We start from the raw sequence: 16,980 nt of genomic DNA, 5'->3' as shown, positions 1-16,980 counted from the left end.
TACCGGTGTTAAATTTTCTTTAATTTCTATCTCGTTTGAGTTTTGGTTGTTCAGAGGAATAAATTGATTGAAATTTGGATTCCGTATTTGGATGGGGGTTCTATTCATCACCTGATACGGGAAGGCTTGTTGATTGGTTTATAACGCAGAGATGAGTTGACTAGACATCTAGGTTGAGTATTGTCAGAAGTAGAAACTCTTGGTTTTACAGATCTTTGTGGGAGCTTCGAATTGGTTAGATCTCGTGATTATCGACTGGATTATAAGTATAGATGTAATTCTTTGACCAAATTATGTCAACCATATGCAGTATTGAAAGTTTCTTAGTTGTTTCCTTCCATCTCTGATTCCACCGGAAAACATTTTGTTACATCAATCCTTCACAAAAGTAGCGGAGTCCATTTGCATCCTTCAAATGTTTTCCCCTATTCTTTTGCTGGGTTATAATCGTAATCTTAATCAGAAACCAATTCTTAGGATTGAGTTTGAATTGAGATTGTGAATGTCCGAAATTATCTTGAATCCACACTAATTTGGTATAAGCATTATTGATGCTTGTGGTGGTATTGGGTGGTTCTTTGGCCAAAGAATATTTCAGTGCATTAGGAAGTATAGTTAAATATTTTTGTTCTTCTAATCTGTTGGTATAGAAGCTAGGTAAACATTTCTCTTGTATGGTAGCAAGCAGATGCCATCTTACCATTTATCTACTACTGTCAATGTTTAATCTTGAAATTATTGTACATATGGAAGTCAGTCCTGTTTGGACCATGATAGTCTCTTGGTAGATGATTTCCTATATTTGGAGAGCTGAGGGAACATTGGTAGATAACATGTTGGAAGCGTAAGGAATCAATACAATACTTGTTTGAGTTATTGGTAGGTAATGCTCAAATGTTTGATTTGGGTATAATTGATATTGTTGTAGACGTTCTATGAGTTTATTAGGATGATTCATTGGTAGGATTTTCTGAAAGAATAGAGTATTGAAGCGGTTGCATTGTGGTTTTGCACTTGGTTGCCTCATTATTGTGTTTTGATCTTGTTCATCTCTAGCTTAGCAGGAAGCATAGTAAATATGACTAATTGACCTTGATGTGAGACCTGGTGGTTTGACTATGTACCTGATAAGACAACTAAACTCAAGTGAGCCTTATCCCAACTATTTGGCATCTACTATATGAATCCTGCCCCACCATAATGATCTGAGAGAGTTATATTTTCTGTCAAATTTTAAGTCCTTGAGTCAGTTTTCATGTTAAGGCTACATCTTCTTTGTTCTTTCCCTTGTTCCTTTAGTGACTGATTTTTTTACCAATAATTGCATATTTCTGTTCATTAATTAATCAGAAAGAAGTGTATAATATAAGAATTACAAGAGAAAAGAAAGCTAGTCAATGAGAGATAAAACCTCTTATCTCTCCCCCAGGTACTCCCCTCACTTACAAGAGTGCCCAGAAAAGAGATTCTCTCCCCACCATTGTTTTGCTTAAACATCAGCTAATGAGTTAGCATGGCATTTAATCCAATTGAGTGCGATTTCCATCTCTTCTCAACCACCTGACTTTCTTCTTTCATTGTTGTACATCCAGAACTTTGAATCCTCTCCTTGTAACCACCTGACTTTTCCATCTCTTCCCCTTCTCTTTGGCCAAAGGAAGAAAGGAGCAAGTAAGCTTTGAATATCTGCCGGAGGGATCCACCTGCACCCAAACAAGGAAAGAGATCATTCCCAAATAAAAGTAGCAAACGAACAAGAGATAAGTAAATGAAAGCAGCTCTCACCATTGGCCTTGCACAAGGTACACCTATGAGAGGATAAGCACCAATCTGATCGTTTTCTTTGGAGTGAGTCACAAGTATTAATCTTTTCATGAATAACTTCCCAACAGAAAGCACCGATTCTAGGAGGGATAGGCTTATACCATACCTTGACTAGAAAAGAAGGAAAAGATCTAGAGGAGGGTTGGGACAAGACTTTGAAGGAGGAACAAGAGAAGGGGCCTAATTATCAAAAAAAAAAAAAGAAAAAAAAAAGAGAAGGAGCCTGAAGGGGCACAAGTCCAATTTGGTTATCTAGCTTAGGGTGATCAAGAAATACATCTTTCAATTTTTGTAGTAAGGAAAGTACGTTCTGGAGTTCAGAATCTCTTATGCCCCTTTGAAAGCCCAAATCCCCAATTGAACCCATTTCTTGAATTTGAAATGCAAGAAAGTGCAAATAGTTATGGAAATTATTCCTTCAATGAGGAGGTCCCCAACCAAATGTGTTCTTGAAATTTAATCTTGTTACCATTACGAAGATTGTATTTGATAAAAGGAGTAAAATAAAGGAGTAAAGTGTGGTAGTACCACATTGATGACTTTCCAAGGAGAGGCCTGATTTGCCCTTTCCAAAGTTCCAACATCCCAACCGCTATCAATAACCCGTGAATACTACTATCACCTTTGCCCAAAGTTTATCCCTATCTTGCGGCATTCTCTAGAGCCATTTCCCCAAGAGAGCTGCATTCCTCCTTTGTACGTTACCTATTCCCAAGCCTCCTGCCTCTTTTCCTCTACTAACCACCTCCCAACCAATCCTATGGTTCCTCTTCCCTTTCCCATAAAAAACCCCTCATTAGCGTCTCTAACCTTTTGCTCCTTCGGTCAAATAATAAACTAGTAGGTTGGAAAAGATCGCTCTAATCAATGTTATTCTTCCACCCAAAGAAAGGTACCCCTTCTTCCAATTGGCCAGTCTCTTAGAAAACCTTTCTAAAACTGGTTTCTAGAACCATGCTTCTTTTGGATGAACTCCTAGAGGTAATTCTAAGTAAGTCAAAGGCAAGTGAGCAACATTGCACCCTAAAATGTCAGCACACTCTTCAATCTCCCCATCTTCCATACTTATCCTAGTTATGCAACTCTTATCAAAGTTAATTTTGAGATTTAACTTTCTCTCAAAAAGTTGCACCAACAATTTTAGGCTCCTGACCCCTTCTAACTTGTCTCCCTCACAAAAAAGAATGGTGTCATATGCAAACTGTAAACAAGTAATTGGCATGCTATCTCTCTCCACTCTCCACCCCTGGATTAGAAACCTTGAATCGACTTTTAAGATGAGTTTACTCAAAACATCCATGATTGGCAAAGAAAAGATCCACCAGTCATATGCAAACTATAAACAAGTAATTGGCATGTTATCTTTCTCCACTCTCCACCCCTGGATTAGAAACCTTGAATCAACTTTTAAGATGAGTTTACTCAAAACATCCATGATTGGCAAAGAAAAGATCCACCACTGTGCCATTTACTTGCATTGAGTAGTGACAAGTCCTTAAACATCCCTGAATCCATTTGCACCATTTCTCTCCAGACCCATATTGCCTTAACACGCCAATCAAAAACTTCCAATCAACCAAATCATAGGCTTTCTCTAGATCCAACTTTGCAAACTCTACCCTTTTTGATGAGTCTTGCAGACTATACCTTTTTTCATTGATCTTTTCATTTCTTCCATTCACTTATTGGCAATTAGTATTTGATCAATAATTTGTCTATCTTGCACAAAGACACCTTGATTAGTCGAAACTAAGGAGGGTAGTACTCATTGGATTCTTAGGGACAAAATCTTGCCAATTATCTTGTACAGGTTGTTCACTAGGCTTATTGGATTGAAATCCTTGGGATGAATAGCTCCACCTTTTTTAGGGGTTAATGCAATAAAAGTGACATTTAGACTAGGATTAATAACTCCCCTTTCAAAGAACTCCTTAAAAACCTCCAACAAATCACCCTCAATGATATCCTGACAATCTTGATAAAAGGCCATGGTGAAACCATCCAGCCTTAGTGCCTTGGATCTTCCATTAAGAACACAACTTCCTTGATCTCTTCCCTTTCAAAAGGTGTTTCTAAAGCTTTAGAGTCCTTAGAGAGGCAAGGTCATTCCAAACCTTCAATTGCAAAACTTTCACCTAGCGACCTTCTAAAAATTGATTTTAAAGTGTTCCAAAAGACCCAAGCAAGCTCCTTAGGTTGGGTAATCACCTCACCATCAACTTCCAAATTGGACACTAGGTTCTTCCTTCTTCTACCATTAGCCAAGGCATGAAAATATTTAGTGTTCTTATCTCCCTCTTTGATCCGCTTACTCTTTGATTTTTGCCCCAAACTAATATCTTCCTTAATCATAATATCCTCCAACTGCTTCTTCAACGACCACCTTAATTCTCTATCTCCCTCCTCAAAGGTACCTAAGGATTCTTTCTTGTCCAGATTTTCAGTTTGGTCAAAGACCTACTATTTTCTTTCTTCTAATCTCCTAAAACACTATGTATTCCACTCCTTGATTTTTGTCTTCAAGAATTGTAATTTTCGATGGAACAACATTCCTTTCCATCTCACCCTCAATCTACCCTCTTCCTACCATTCTTTGACTTTTGAATAAAGCTAGGGTGGCGGAGCCACTTGTTTTTGAACATGAAGGGCATAGGACCTGATCCTCTCATATATTTTCTATAGTGTGTGATTCACCAATGATAAGAAGCTACTCTTATTAGAGTCCTTGATACTAACACAGCCCAAAGTTCTTCCCAGTCTACTGAGAAAAGAAATCTATCCAGCCTAGAGCAAATTAGGAGTTGAAGGTTGGACAAAACCAAGTTACATTATGATGGAGGGGCACATCTTTCAACTCAAAATTATTGATAAAATCTTTGAATTTTCTCATGCTAGTTGCTATCCTTTGCCTAGGATTATTAGTCTCCTCTATGAATCTAATTGCATTAAATCATTTCCAAATATACCAAGGCCCTTCCATAACCCTCTAATGGCATATTGATCAAAAAAATAAGCCCTCTATTGGCACTTAGCTCTTCCCACATCTCATTTCTCTCTCTGCAACCATTTAGCCCGTAAACATTAGTCATCACCCACTCAAATCCATCCCCCACCTGTCTAAATTTAACAGAGACTGGAATTTCCAATCAATTCTTCTATAGCTTCCAGGACTTCATCCCTTCATAATACAATCATACCTCCCAAGGATCCCTAGGAAGGAGCCAAGGCCCAAGTCCCAACTAATTCTCCAACTTTTTTTTTTTTTTTATCAGCACTTTTAGAGAATATCAACCTATTCAAGGACCTCAACTTACAGCTTAAGCTTTTAGGTTGAATGGTTCTTTGAGATGGTATCAGAGCCATTTTAACCAAGTGGTCTAGTGTTCGATCCTCATTACCCCCATTATAATTAAATAAGTTTCAGCACAAGGTATAGGTGGGCCTGTGCTTGTTCACGCGCCAATGGGCTTTCGTGTGAGGGAGCGTGTTAGAGAATATCAACCTATTCAAGGACCTCACCTAACAGCTTAAGCTTTTAGGTTGAATGGTTCTTTGAGAAGCAATAGTTATCCTATTCCTCCATACACTTCTTGACCATCTACTGTCGAATTCCATCAATTTGGATTATTGTAACAGGATTAAATCAGGCTATTCCTTCCTAAACACCTCCTTTATTTCTGCTCTCTTTCTTGCACTGCCCAAACCTCGTAATTTCAACTTGCCATCCTCATTCGGGCTTGCTTTGAATTCCATCTTCTTACCTAGTTCTTCTACTTGCCCCTTCTTCTCCTTTCCCTTCTTGTACTGAACTCCTTATCCCCCTCAATATCTAATCTCAATCTTTCTGCTTCACTTAACTTCCTTTTTCTTGCTTTTCCCCTTCTTCCAACTTGTGAAAAATTTTCAAATCATTTGGATCCTTGATTTTACAGCCCAACATCCCTACAAAGTCCGTATACAGAATCTTCACCAACTTGCTAGTTTGCCCATTGATGACTGGATTGATTCCCTCATCTTCTCTGTCTTGTTTTTCCTACCTTCTGGCAAACTTTCCACCTCTTTCTGTTTCAAAGTCTCAAACAGGCTGCTGATAAGTTCCCAAATTCTTTCACCAAGTGATCCAATTCACACCTCAAGTCTTTCAATATGTTTGTTACTGATTCTGTTTTTTCTGTTCTTGCCACTTACATCTCAGTTGCAATCTTTTTTTAACGTTTTTTTATTATGTAGCATTCTGTCTCATGTAGTAATGCTGGTTTTATAACTGTCTTTTAAAATTTAATTTCTAGTTTCATTTGTATGTACCAGTTACATAGCAGGTGGATAAGACCTCTTCACTGCCTGCCATGGTAATTGAGGAAGTAAACTAAGTAGTCTCCACCTAAACATATGGAAACATGTGAAGCTCTTCAATCACCAGACGACAAGTATATAATCCGATTTGGTAATTGCTACTATGGATGAAATGTTGCATGTCATATTCACTCGATTAAATGATTCCAGTTATTGTGCTATCTCGGTCTATTATAGACAGTTATGCATTAGGAGGATATACATAAAATTCAGGGTCTATTATATACAAACTAGTGGGTCAAAGGTTATGTTTCTTGGTTTCTTGGGTATGTTATACTATTCTTTCAAGTTGCATACCCTCTAACTAACTCTTGGTGCCTCTCAGGGTTTGATCAAGCTGGTAAGGGCTTATAGGTAAGGGCTTCTAGGGGAACAGACTGCGATTCTAGATGGCAAGGGCTTCTAGGGTATGCTCTGTTGTTGTTAACTCGTGTTTCCCCTTAGTTGTACTTGTTTGGAGTTTACCTCTTAGGGTATAGTTTGATCAAGCTGGCACCACCATATATATGTTGTCTCTTGGTTGGTGGATGTATTGGGGGAGCAATTCAATGTCAACTTTTTACAACCTTTACTTTGATATTAGAAATCTGCAGAGCTCTCATTTGATTTCACAGTTCTTTTGAGAAAATTCTGGGGTGTGGAATCTACATGGCACTAAACTAATAATTCTTCACGGTGGTATGCAAGATATGAAAAGACCTCAGGGGTTGAGCTTTATTTGAAGTTTCTCTGAAGATTTGAGTTGCATGTGGGCATTGCAAACAAGTGTCTGACTAGCTCGCTGGCTGGCTGTTTATAACACCGTTGATTAGGCTATCGGAGTGTGAGAGGAAGATATTCATGGAAGGCTCAGTATTGTAGATTTATAGTTATACCATGCAGTGCTCTTCTTTGTGGTGGTAGCGCTTCAAATTCTTTTATCTTCTAAGCCAAAGGACCTTAATGACAGGGCTTCAAAGAGCCTTCTATGGTTGATCATATTCTGTCTTCAAAGCCAATACTTTCAAGTTTCAATAACTTGTGACTTCTTCACATTTGTGAATATCTATACATATCTCTGCATGTCTGTCCGCATCTTGCCTTCAACTGTAGCTCATTTCCTTAACCTGCAGGGTTTCTAGCCTGCACCTTGTCTAAACTCCGACCCATTTGACAAGCGCTTGAGTAGAAACCTTAGGCAAAATGAGTCATTGGAAGGCAATGCAGAACCATTGGCAGATACCGTTCGCCTTGGTGTGGGATAGAGCTTGGAAGGAATTTAGACACAAGCGCTTCAGACTTCAGGTAAGTTTTGTACCAGGGAAACGGTTGGACTCTACCTGAGGCCCTGCCCATAATTTGGGTTGTCCAAACTTCTATTTGGTATGATAAAACATCTTAGCTTATGCAACTCTTGGATGCTTCACCCTACAAATCAAATTTGGGTATGGACTAGCATTTCCGCAAGTATTATATTTGACTATTAATATGTACAAAAACTGTATAACGCTTTAGGTTTTTGTGCCTTTAACTACCCACTGCTGGATTCTGTTCTATTGCTTGTGTTTTTCTGCCTTCACTCAAAATTAGTCACCCCAACTTGGGATCCTTTCAGATTGTTCTGATATGTACCTCTTAAATCCTAATCAAGGCTCCATTTTTATTTGCACTAATATAAATGCATGGGGAGTGCAATTTTAATTTACTCTTCGGTTGCATTTGGAAACGATGCAAATGGAGTGTAAATCTCGGTTCAAGGTAAATTTGCACTCTGGTTCACTTTTGCCTGTGTTCGGCAACATTACATTTATTTATTGACAAATGACAGAAAATACATTTTCTAATGAATATTTACATTGATAATAATATATAAAAGTACATCAATAAAAAGGAAATAAATTTGAATTCAAGTGGGTTTTTGATAAAAAAAAAGATATGCTTTATTACTTGCATTCATTACATCTAAAAGTCTATTTGGAAAGAAAGTAAATATGTTGTGCAAAAATAACTCAATTTTGTAATTTATATGGACTGTTTTACACTATATATTTGTATTCACACTTATTTGTATCGTTTCCAAATGCAGCCTTCTAGTAATATTTAATTTCATTTGAACTGCAAAGATAACTAGGTGAAAGCTGAAACAAAGATGAACAAGAATTTGCACACATTTTTGCATAAGCTGAGGTTGTGAAGTCTAGATAGTGGAGCTCGCATCCTGTGGGAAGCGTGTACCATCCAATGAGAGATGAACACGTTCAGCCAGTTGAACCGGCTACTAATAGACAAAAAAAAAAAAAAAAAAAAACAGCTCAAAACTCTATTTTCAACTTGCAAAGCACGATTTCCCCTTCGCTTTCTCATTCGAGCTCTCCTCCCATCCTCTCTCTCATAGGAAGCCCATTAACAGAACACCGGTGACCAAACAATAACTGATTGTCTTTGTTTATTCTACTTCCTTTTGAATGCTTATATCCATAACTGGTGGTACCATGAATTCCAAATAGGAATGAGCCTCTGAAACAACCGATTCTCCAAATCAAAGGCAACTCAAATGAATCTATTGAAGCTTCAAACGAACTCTAAATCAGAATGCGTCTCTAAACCTATCAAAGCCCCAAAAGGCAGCTCTATAACGGGTAGTAGTCCCTGGAGGTTTCTTTCTATTGGGACAATAGAGTATTTGGATCCGTTCCTCCTGTTTTGTCATGCCGGATGGAAACGAAGAACATATCAAGAAACAGCACATGAGTTTTACAATTTGGCATGATTATCAATAACACGCTGAACTAGAATTTTAATAAAAAAACAGATTAGAACCGTCTGGGGTTTGCAAGTCAAATCACCTGAGGTTCGACTTGAATGATGGGAGGGGTTGTGTGTGGTTTGAAGAAAAAGATAGGGAAAGGAAGGGAAAGATAGGGAATGAGAAGGTGAACACAGAGAATTGGTGAAAAGAAAAGAGAGCTTGTATGCAACTTTTCCTTTCGATGAATGCATAACATGCTGGGGTGTTAATGGCGGAACTCAGGGGTCGTAGACCCCTAAGCCCTAACTAGAGATTCACAAAATTATAGAATCTCATCTAAGCAACGCTATTATTACCTTGAATTTATAATTTATAACTTTTAGTTTAGCTTAATTTAATTCAGTAATCTTTGTTGTGCAAAAGAGTGAAAAGAATCGGTTGAGGAGATGATAATGAGATGACTCGCAATAAAGAAGGAAGAAAAAGGTAGGTGTTTCAAGTTTGATGCTTGGTCACTAGTGCGAATATTTCTTTGTTATTTTCCTTCATAAAAATAGAGAAAGGAATGACCCGTCTATCCATCTGCTTTCCTGGGTCTGGTCACCAGTTTACTGTTGCCGCCGGTCACCGGGGTCTGGTCACTGACTGGTTGAGGGGTTTAGAGTCTGGATGAGAAAGAGGTTGGAGAGGGGAAGTTCGAATGAGAGACAGAGATCAAAGAATGCATTTCATTTTTGGGATTTGGGTTTTGTGAGTTAGAGCCGGTTTAATTGAGTGAACTGCCGTTAGAGGCGTGAAACCATCAATTTGGAGTTCAAATTTATTTGGATGACATTTTATTCCTGATTGGGGGTACATGCTCTCCGTGAACCCAATCAAGGGTCCACTGAATGCGAGCTCCAGTTAGGGGATCTTTTAAGACGCGATACTTAACAAACATGTAGAGAACATATAGATGACAAGTGAGGAAATACTTATTTTACTGCAACTCAAGGTTCAAAAGACCGTTCTGAATTCCCCCGCCTGTTTGGTTCAGGTGGGAATTGGATTCAGATTGTATAAGATTTGCATTATTTCCAAGGGTTGGGTGTCGGAAAGACACGATATATTAGAAATTACAACCAATCAATTAGCATCATAAAGGTAGAAACCAATTAGGTGGGTTTTCATCAAAATTCAAAGGGGTTGTAAAAATCAGGTGGCTTTTTACCAAAATTCACAAGGGGTTGTGAATTGTGATTGGTCAAAACCTTTCCGATATGATGTCTTTCCGGCATCATAGATTTTACTTGTCTTTTTTTAATCAGTTGGAGGTGAAACTTTCATTTCTTATAATGTCTTTACAGCATCATAGTTTTTTTTTTTTTTTTTTTGTTTGATAAATTTCCAGCATCGTAAATTTTACTTGTCTTTTTTTTAATCAGCTGGAGTGAAATCTTCATTCCCACTGAGGTGGTTGGTATGGTCATTTCCCTTAAATGGGGGAACGTCATTCTGTCATGAAGGGGAATTCCAATTCCATTTTGCCCTTATTTATGTAAATCAAACAAGTTCTAGGTTAACATTATATAATCAAATTTAACTTTTATCACCTGAAGCCAAGGAAAGTATCTATTTATATACTAAAAAAATTAAGACAAGTATCAAGTTCTTGCTCCAAACCCCCATGTTGCTCTATCCTTAATTCTCTCTCCTTCCCCCTTCCCACCACTCCCAAACTACTAAACCACAGGTCTTTAAAACTTTCTTACTAAAAAACATTCCTAAAATCTCTTTCTTTATCTCATCTCTCCTAAAATCTCTTCACACTCCTAATTTATTGTCCTTAAAACTTTTTCATTTCTCCATTCTTATTCTCTCTCCCTTTCTAACCCAACTTTATATATATATATATATATATCTTCTGAAGGGGTACACAATGGGGGGTAGTCCATAACCCCCTAACCCAGGTGTAGCCGACTAGCCATGTAGGCGAGATTCAATCCCAAGTCTCCTACGACCAACAGGAAAATTTTTAAATTATTTAAGAAACGTTATTTCCTAATTCCTAAAACCTCTCCTCATTCTTTAAATATTGCTCATAATTAACTTTTTTTATACTCCTAATTAATCCTCACTTTCCCATTTCTAACTAAGATACGTCTCTCTCTCTCTCTCTCTCTCTCTCTCTCTCTCTCTCTCTCTCCCCACTACTTGATCAGGTATGATTCTGTTTTCATTAATCCAACCTAGTTATGACCTTTTTACTTTGAATGGAGTACTATCTATTGTTTATAATTAATAATTTCATTTTATTTTATTATAATCCATACCAAAATTGATTAATTATTTTCATGATTAATTAAAAATTCTCAAACAATATTACTATTTCTAATAATTAATACCTTTTATTTTATTAATATTACCAACATTAATTAACTATTTTTAGGATTAATTAAAAAAATATCAAAATTCACTTAAAATCTATTATTTATATCCATGATTTATTAAGAATTACCAAAATATATTACTTTTTAGTAATTAATATTAGTGATATATTAATAATTCATTATTAATGAATTAGTGATATATTGCCAAAATCAATAATAGTTAATTAATTTACTAACATTAAAATTAAAAATAATAATAATTATTTTCATGAATTAATATTATTGTTAATAACTATAAATTAAAATTAGTGATATTAATTACTAGCAGGGACCATTGTGATGCATCAGTTTTATTAAAAAAATTTGAAGCAAAAGGAGCTAGGGGTGTAGCTTGGGTTGGGTGGGGGCCTAAAAAGAGCTTGACCTAGCTCAACCAAAGCTTTTGCATAAGTTGGGCTTGAGTTTTTGAACTTTAAGTTGTGTTTAGGCCAAAAAACTCAAGGCTAACCTAAGCTCCAGTTGGGCTTGGGTTGAGGCATCAGGTAAGATCAATCTAACCCATTTGAGCTCATGCCAACAGTTTATGATAAAGAGGGCTATATAGCTCAATAAGCCCAAGATGTTAGGCTAAGCTCGGGTTGGGCCTAAGTTGGTAAACTTGGGCTTAACCTTGAGTTGTTAAATTCAGGCCTAGATTAGTAAATTATCAGTAATTATTGTCATTCTATTTTTTATTATATATAGCTCAATAAGCCCAAGATGTTAGGTTAAGCTCGGGTTGGGCCTAAGTTAGTAAACTTGGGCTTAACCTTGAGTTGTTAAATTCAGGCCTAGATTAGTAAATTATCAGTAATTATTGTCATTCTATTTTTGTTATATATTATTAGTAAATTATTAGTAATTATTGAAAATTATCATTAATTTTTCTCTTACCAAGCTAGCCCTAACCTGAGCTTTAACCCAATATCTTGGGTTGAGCTTAGGATTGGATGTGTTGAACTATGTAGCCCAATTTCTAGGTAGAATATATTAATAAAATGTAGTTATATATACCACAAAATGTTGGGAGAACTCAAATTAATCAAATTGGACTCGGGCTACCCGTGGCTTCAACCCAAACTCAACCTGAATTTAGGTTAGACTTGAGTCTTTTGACCTAAGTTCAGCTTAAAGTTTAAAAACTCAAACACAACAAAATTTTTGGTTGAATTGGGTTGAGCTCAGGTTAAGCCTATCCAAATTGCACCCAACTCCTTTTGCCTTTGAGTTATCAAGTTTCAACCAATTATGTATATGAGTGTGGCAGCTGGACAATTGACGGACTACTTTTACTTGGTCCAAGCATCTTAATTGCACCAAAGGTACCTTTGGATCGGAATATGTGACCATGAAATCTCAATCTAAATAACGGTCAGTTCTGGCCATGCATTACTCAAAAATGGGTCATCCATTGTCCAGGTCCATGTAATACCCATTATGGGAAAGTTGGACTGGGCCCAACCTACCAAATGATAGTTGGCTTCTGAATTGTACAAGATGCTAAGATTTTACTTAGGCTCTTATTATACAAAAAAACCCAATAAGATAAATTAAGAGGTGAGAACAGTTGGACCCTTCATGAGAGAGAGAGAATGATCCACCCCTAACTTCTACGTAGGGGTGTCCATTGGACTAGATTTGGTCCAATCCGATAAGTCTAATGTGAGTCCATTTGACCAGGTCCAATCCAATCCAATGAATATTTTGGACCGATCCAATTCAATGTCTAGACCATCCAATCTATTCAAATTAATTTTAATTTAGTCTGGTTTCAACCCAAACCCGGTCCATTGACACCTATATTCTTATCTTATACCAATGGACCAAATATTGGATTAAATCAACCCAATCCAATATAAATTTATTATGGATGGACCGGGTCCAAGGTTCAAAGTATCGGCCCATATCGGCCAATACGTATCATTCAGAGACCTCCCCGATACATCCCTAAAATGGGTGTATCAGGGTTCTGACCGATTTAGGGGGTGGAGGAGCCTTAAACCGGCCCCCTGAATCGGTTTCAAAAATAATAAAAAAAAAACAATATCGATATTGCCCGATACGACCCTACTAGCGTATCGGGTGTATCGATATTTTGAACCTTGCCAGGTCCAACCCAATCTAATAAATATTTTGGACCGAATTGATCCAATCCAATATATCTTGTTGGTCCATCCAATCTGTCCAAATTGATTTTGGACTGGACGAGATCCAATCCAAAATCGGTCCATTGACACCCTTACTTCTAGGTTCCATTACTTCACCCCATAGGGGTTGATGGTGAAAGTAAAATTATTAAATTGTTCGTTTGAGATTCTATGAATGGACAATTTGGCAGTAACAAATATCATAGCAATTAAAATAAGCATGCTATAGCACAAATTGTTCTCAAGGTGTTGATTAATTGATGATTCTCAAGATGAACTTTGTTCAAAGAAAGTTGAGAGAAACATGTAAGAGGTAGGGAATTAGAAAAGTTAAGTTAAAAGGCAAAGTGGTCTCATAAAGATAGTTTGGGGTCTTAGAAGTATTTAACATAAATTCCATGAAATTAATTGATAGATTACTAATGGTTGGGAAAATTATTGGAATCCAAAAGATTAACGGGGTGTCTTTCTCACAAAACAAAGTTTAGGGAGATAAGTGTCACTACCCTGAAGTCAATGGTGATTGTCTCTAAGTTACCCTAATTTTAATTACAATTGGGCCAAAATGGTTCATACAATTGAGTGGTCGAAAGGAAGCATATTGGGCCTGGAGAGAAGTAGTCCATCATAGAAATTTGGTCTAGAGAGGAATGAAAGGGAGAATAGGAAATGAAAATTCAATAAACCTTTGGCCAGACAATTTGGTAGGGGAGAAACCCCTAGAGGAAATAATTGGGGTCTGGATGTAGTAGGCTCGTTAGGTAAGCACAATGAGTGAGCATGTAATAGCTGTGTGACACATGTCTTAGTTAATGTGTCTTTCATCCAAACTTTTTTGTTCCGTTAGACAGAAATTATTTATTATTTTATTATCTTTGTCAAAATAATTAAAAATACAAACAATGAAAAATGAAAACCTAAACGTGTTGGGAGTTGGGACTACGTTTTCTTTTTTCATTATTTTATATTTTCAATTATTTTGACAAAGATAATAAAATAATGGATAATTTCTATCTAAACGAGCAAAAAAGTTTGGATGAAAGGCACATTAAGTGGGACATGTGTACATTGCTATTACGTGCTCACTCATTGTGCTTACCTAATGCGCCTACTACATCTGGACCCAAATAATTGACACCTTAACCCTAGAAAGAAGATAATATTAAAACTTAGAAGACGTCGAACATATTAAACAAAGTAACTAAAAGCTGGAAGCTGGGCATAGTCAACCAACGAATCCGTAAATAGAATTGTAGAGGAAATATGAGCATTTCCTGATGCTGTTATTGTCTGATCCGAAGTGTTACAAACTGAGAACGTAGTCAAATAAGTCCTACCAACTGGACAAGGCTAAGGTGGAAGGATGAAGATCTGTACCAAGGTAATTTGCAAGGGAGATGGGTGATTGATCAGGATGAGTTGAGGAGAATAGACTAGTTCGGGCCGTGGTAAATGCGAGGGATGTTGAAATAGGTTGAGAGTCAAAAGTCATTTACCTTGAAGGAGATATATGCTTTTATATAGCCGAATATTCGTGTTGTAGTCGGATGAAAGCTAACACGTGGTGGCTTCAGCCAACTCGATCAACACCACCCGAACAATTCCCATTCCAAAAGATCAAATGGAGGACAGGTTAGTGGAGTGGCAATAGGAAACTGTGGTAGTCCTTGGTTAATCCTTTTCCTCATATATATAAAAAAAGAAGAAGAAGAAGAAGAAGAAAAAGAATATGATCCATTTCAAAATTCTAAGACCCTAACGTTGTGTTTGGTTTGAAAGAAGAAAAGGAAAAGAAAAAGAAAAAAAAGAAAAAAAATTCTATTCCTCTTCCTTTTTTTCCCTTTCTTTCCTTTCCTTTGAATCAAACACAACCTTAAAGGTTTAATTTTTTTTAGTCATGAAAGCTTTAATTGTTGAAAATTCAAAGGAACGCATAACTTTAGCACAATGTTTTCATTGGACTGGATCGAATGGTGGGACTGGAAAATTTTGGTCAGTGACCACTGACTTAGGCGGTTGAATCGGATAACGGTTTTTAGCCGATTTTTTTTTTGTCAGAATGAACCATCTGTTTGATTTGATCAATCAAACAGTTTGACTTGTGAACTGGACCCTTGAACGGTTCTTAGTCCGGTTCGGTTTTAAAAATCTTGCTATAGTTGATAGATCTTAAAAAAAGGTAAAAAAAAGTTTTGGGTGAAAGTAAACAAATTGATAATTCTAATATAACTGAAATGGAACTTTGCCAGAAGTCAAAAGGATTAGAATTTTAAAACCCCGTCAAGAATTCCGCATTTTTATTAGCGTAAGCTTTCAGTAAGCTTCTTCTGAAAGGTTTGAATGAAATTTGAATTTGAAATAGTAAACGATTGAAGAGCTCAGCACTAAAAAAAGTCTGCCAATATCATTCTCATCGCTCGAAGTCGAACTGATCGAACTTGAAACATAGAAGCATCCAACAGAACACAATGGGTTCACACGCCTTTCCCGTCAAAGCACCCAAATCAAAATTTGAACATCACTCGTTTGTTCCCACTTTTATATCCACGGAACACCGCTGCCATGTACTAGGAACAAGTAACGGGTAGCAGATTCGATCCCCTCCAAATATAAAAGCACAATATTTAATTCGTATTCGTATAAATGCAAGCTCTCCGTGCTGTCCCCACTCCCTTAATCCCCTTGTACTGATCAAATGCATCCAACAATCTTCAATTCTCTTGGTTTGGCAAAAAATATAAGCAAGAAACCAAGAAAAAAAAACATGGAGACCGGATCATGGCATGTATATGTCCTTTTGATATTGACCTCAGCTTTAATGGGTAAGGAAAGCTGAAAGCTCTCTTCATTCCAAAGAAGAGCTTCCAGAGGAAAAATCATAGAAAGGAGATTGGCTTCAGTCAGTGCAAGGCTCATTTGAATACTGTTCTAACAGCCTTTACAGACTTGTATCGGGGAATATCTCCATACCTCTGTGCTTTATTTCATGGAGAGATATTTATTCCCAATGTAAGGCTATGATGACTGTTCAAATGGCTTTTGCACTGGCTGAATCCAGTTTCCATAGAAAAAGGCTCAGAACGATAGCGAGTCTAGCTCTCCGATTTTTTACCAAATATAAATAAACTTATAAGAGTTTTACAGGAGACAGGATCTGTTTCGCACACCTGGTGCCTCACATGCACATCCTACCATGCATTGGGAAGATCTCCCGTATTTATTTGTTATTATTCACGGGAGATGTTTCCAATGCACGGTGATGTGCCTGTGAGGCATCCATTTGTGAGAAACAGATCTCAGCTCGTTCTGCAGGTGTGCCCAACCTCACAAAACCAACAGCAGGAATGTGAAAACCCCCCAAATGAGTCCGGATCTCCTGCCCACATATTCCCCATGTACGGAAATAGTATGTTGTGGGTAGATATGGATAGAGTTTTGTGGGCAGGAGATGGGCCACACCAATCTTAAAATAGAAGGGCCTAGAGTCCAAGACATTTCCACGTGGTGACTTGTACCCCGT

The 16,980-nt window shown here is 37.2% G+C and overlaps 1 long non-coding RNA gene across 1 annotated transcript; it reads left to right on the top strand.

Annotated features, from left to right (window-relative positions):
* The first annotated feature begins 6,280 nt into the window (after positions 1 to 6,280).
* LOC148863919 (uncharacterized) lies at positions 6,281 to 7,829 on the top strand. Its single transcript, XR_016109753.1, has 2 exons — positions 6,281 to 6,584; positions 6,865 to 7,829. It is a non-coding gene; the product is annotated as an uncharacterized LOC148863919 (long non-coding RNA).
* Positions 7,830 to 16,980: the final 9,151 nt, after the last annotated feature.

The sequence above is a fragment of the Nelumbo lutea genome, chromosome 3, assembly GCF_056320005.1.
Source record: "Nelumbo lutea isolate HS-2025 chromosome 3, American lotus-T2T, whole genome shotgun sequence".
NCBI lineage: Eukaryota > Viridiplantae > Streptophyta > Magnoliopsida > Proteales > Nelumbonaceae > Nelumbo > Nelumbo lutea.
The sequence above is the reverse complement of the archived record's forward strand: the minus strand, read 5'-3'. Positions and strand labels throughout refer to the sequence as shown.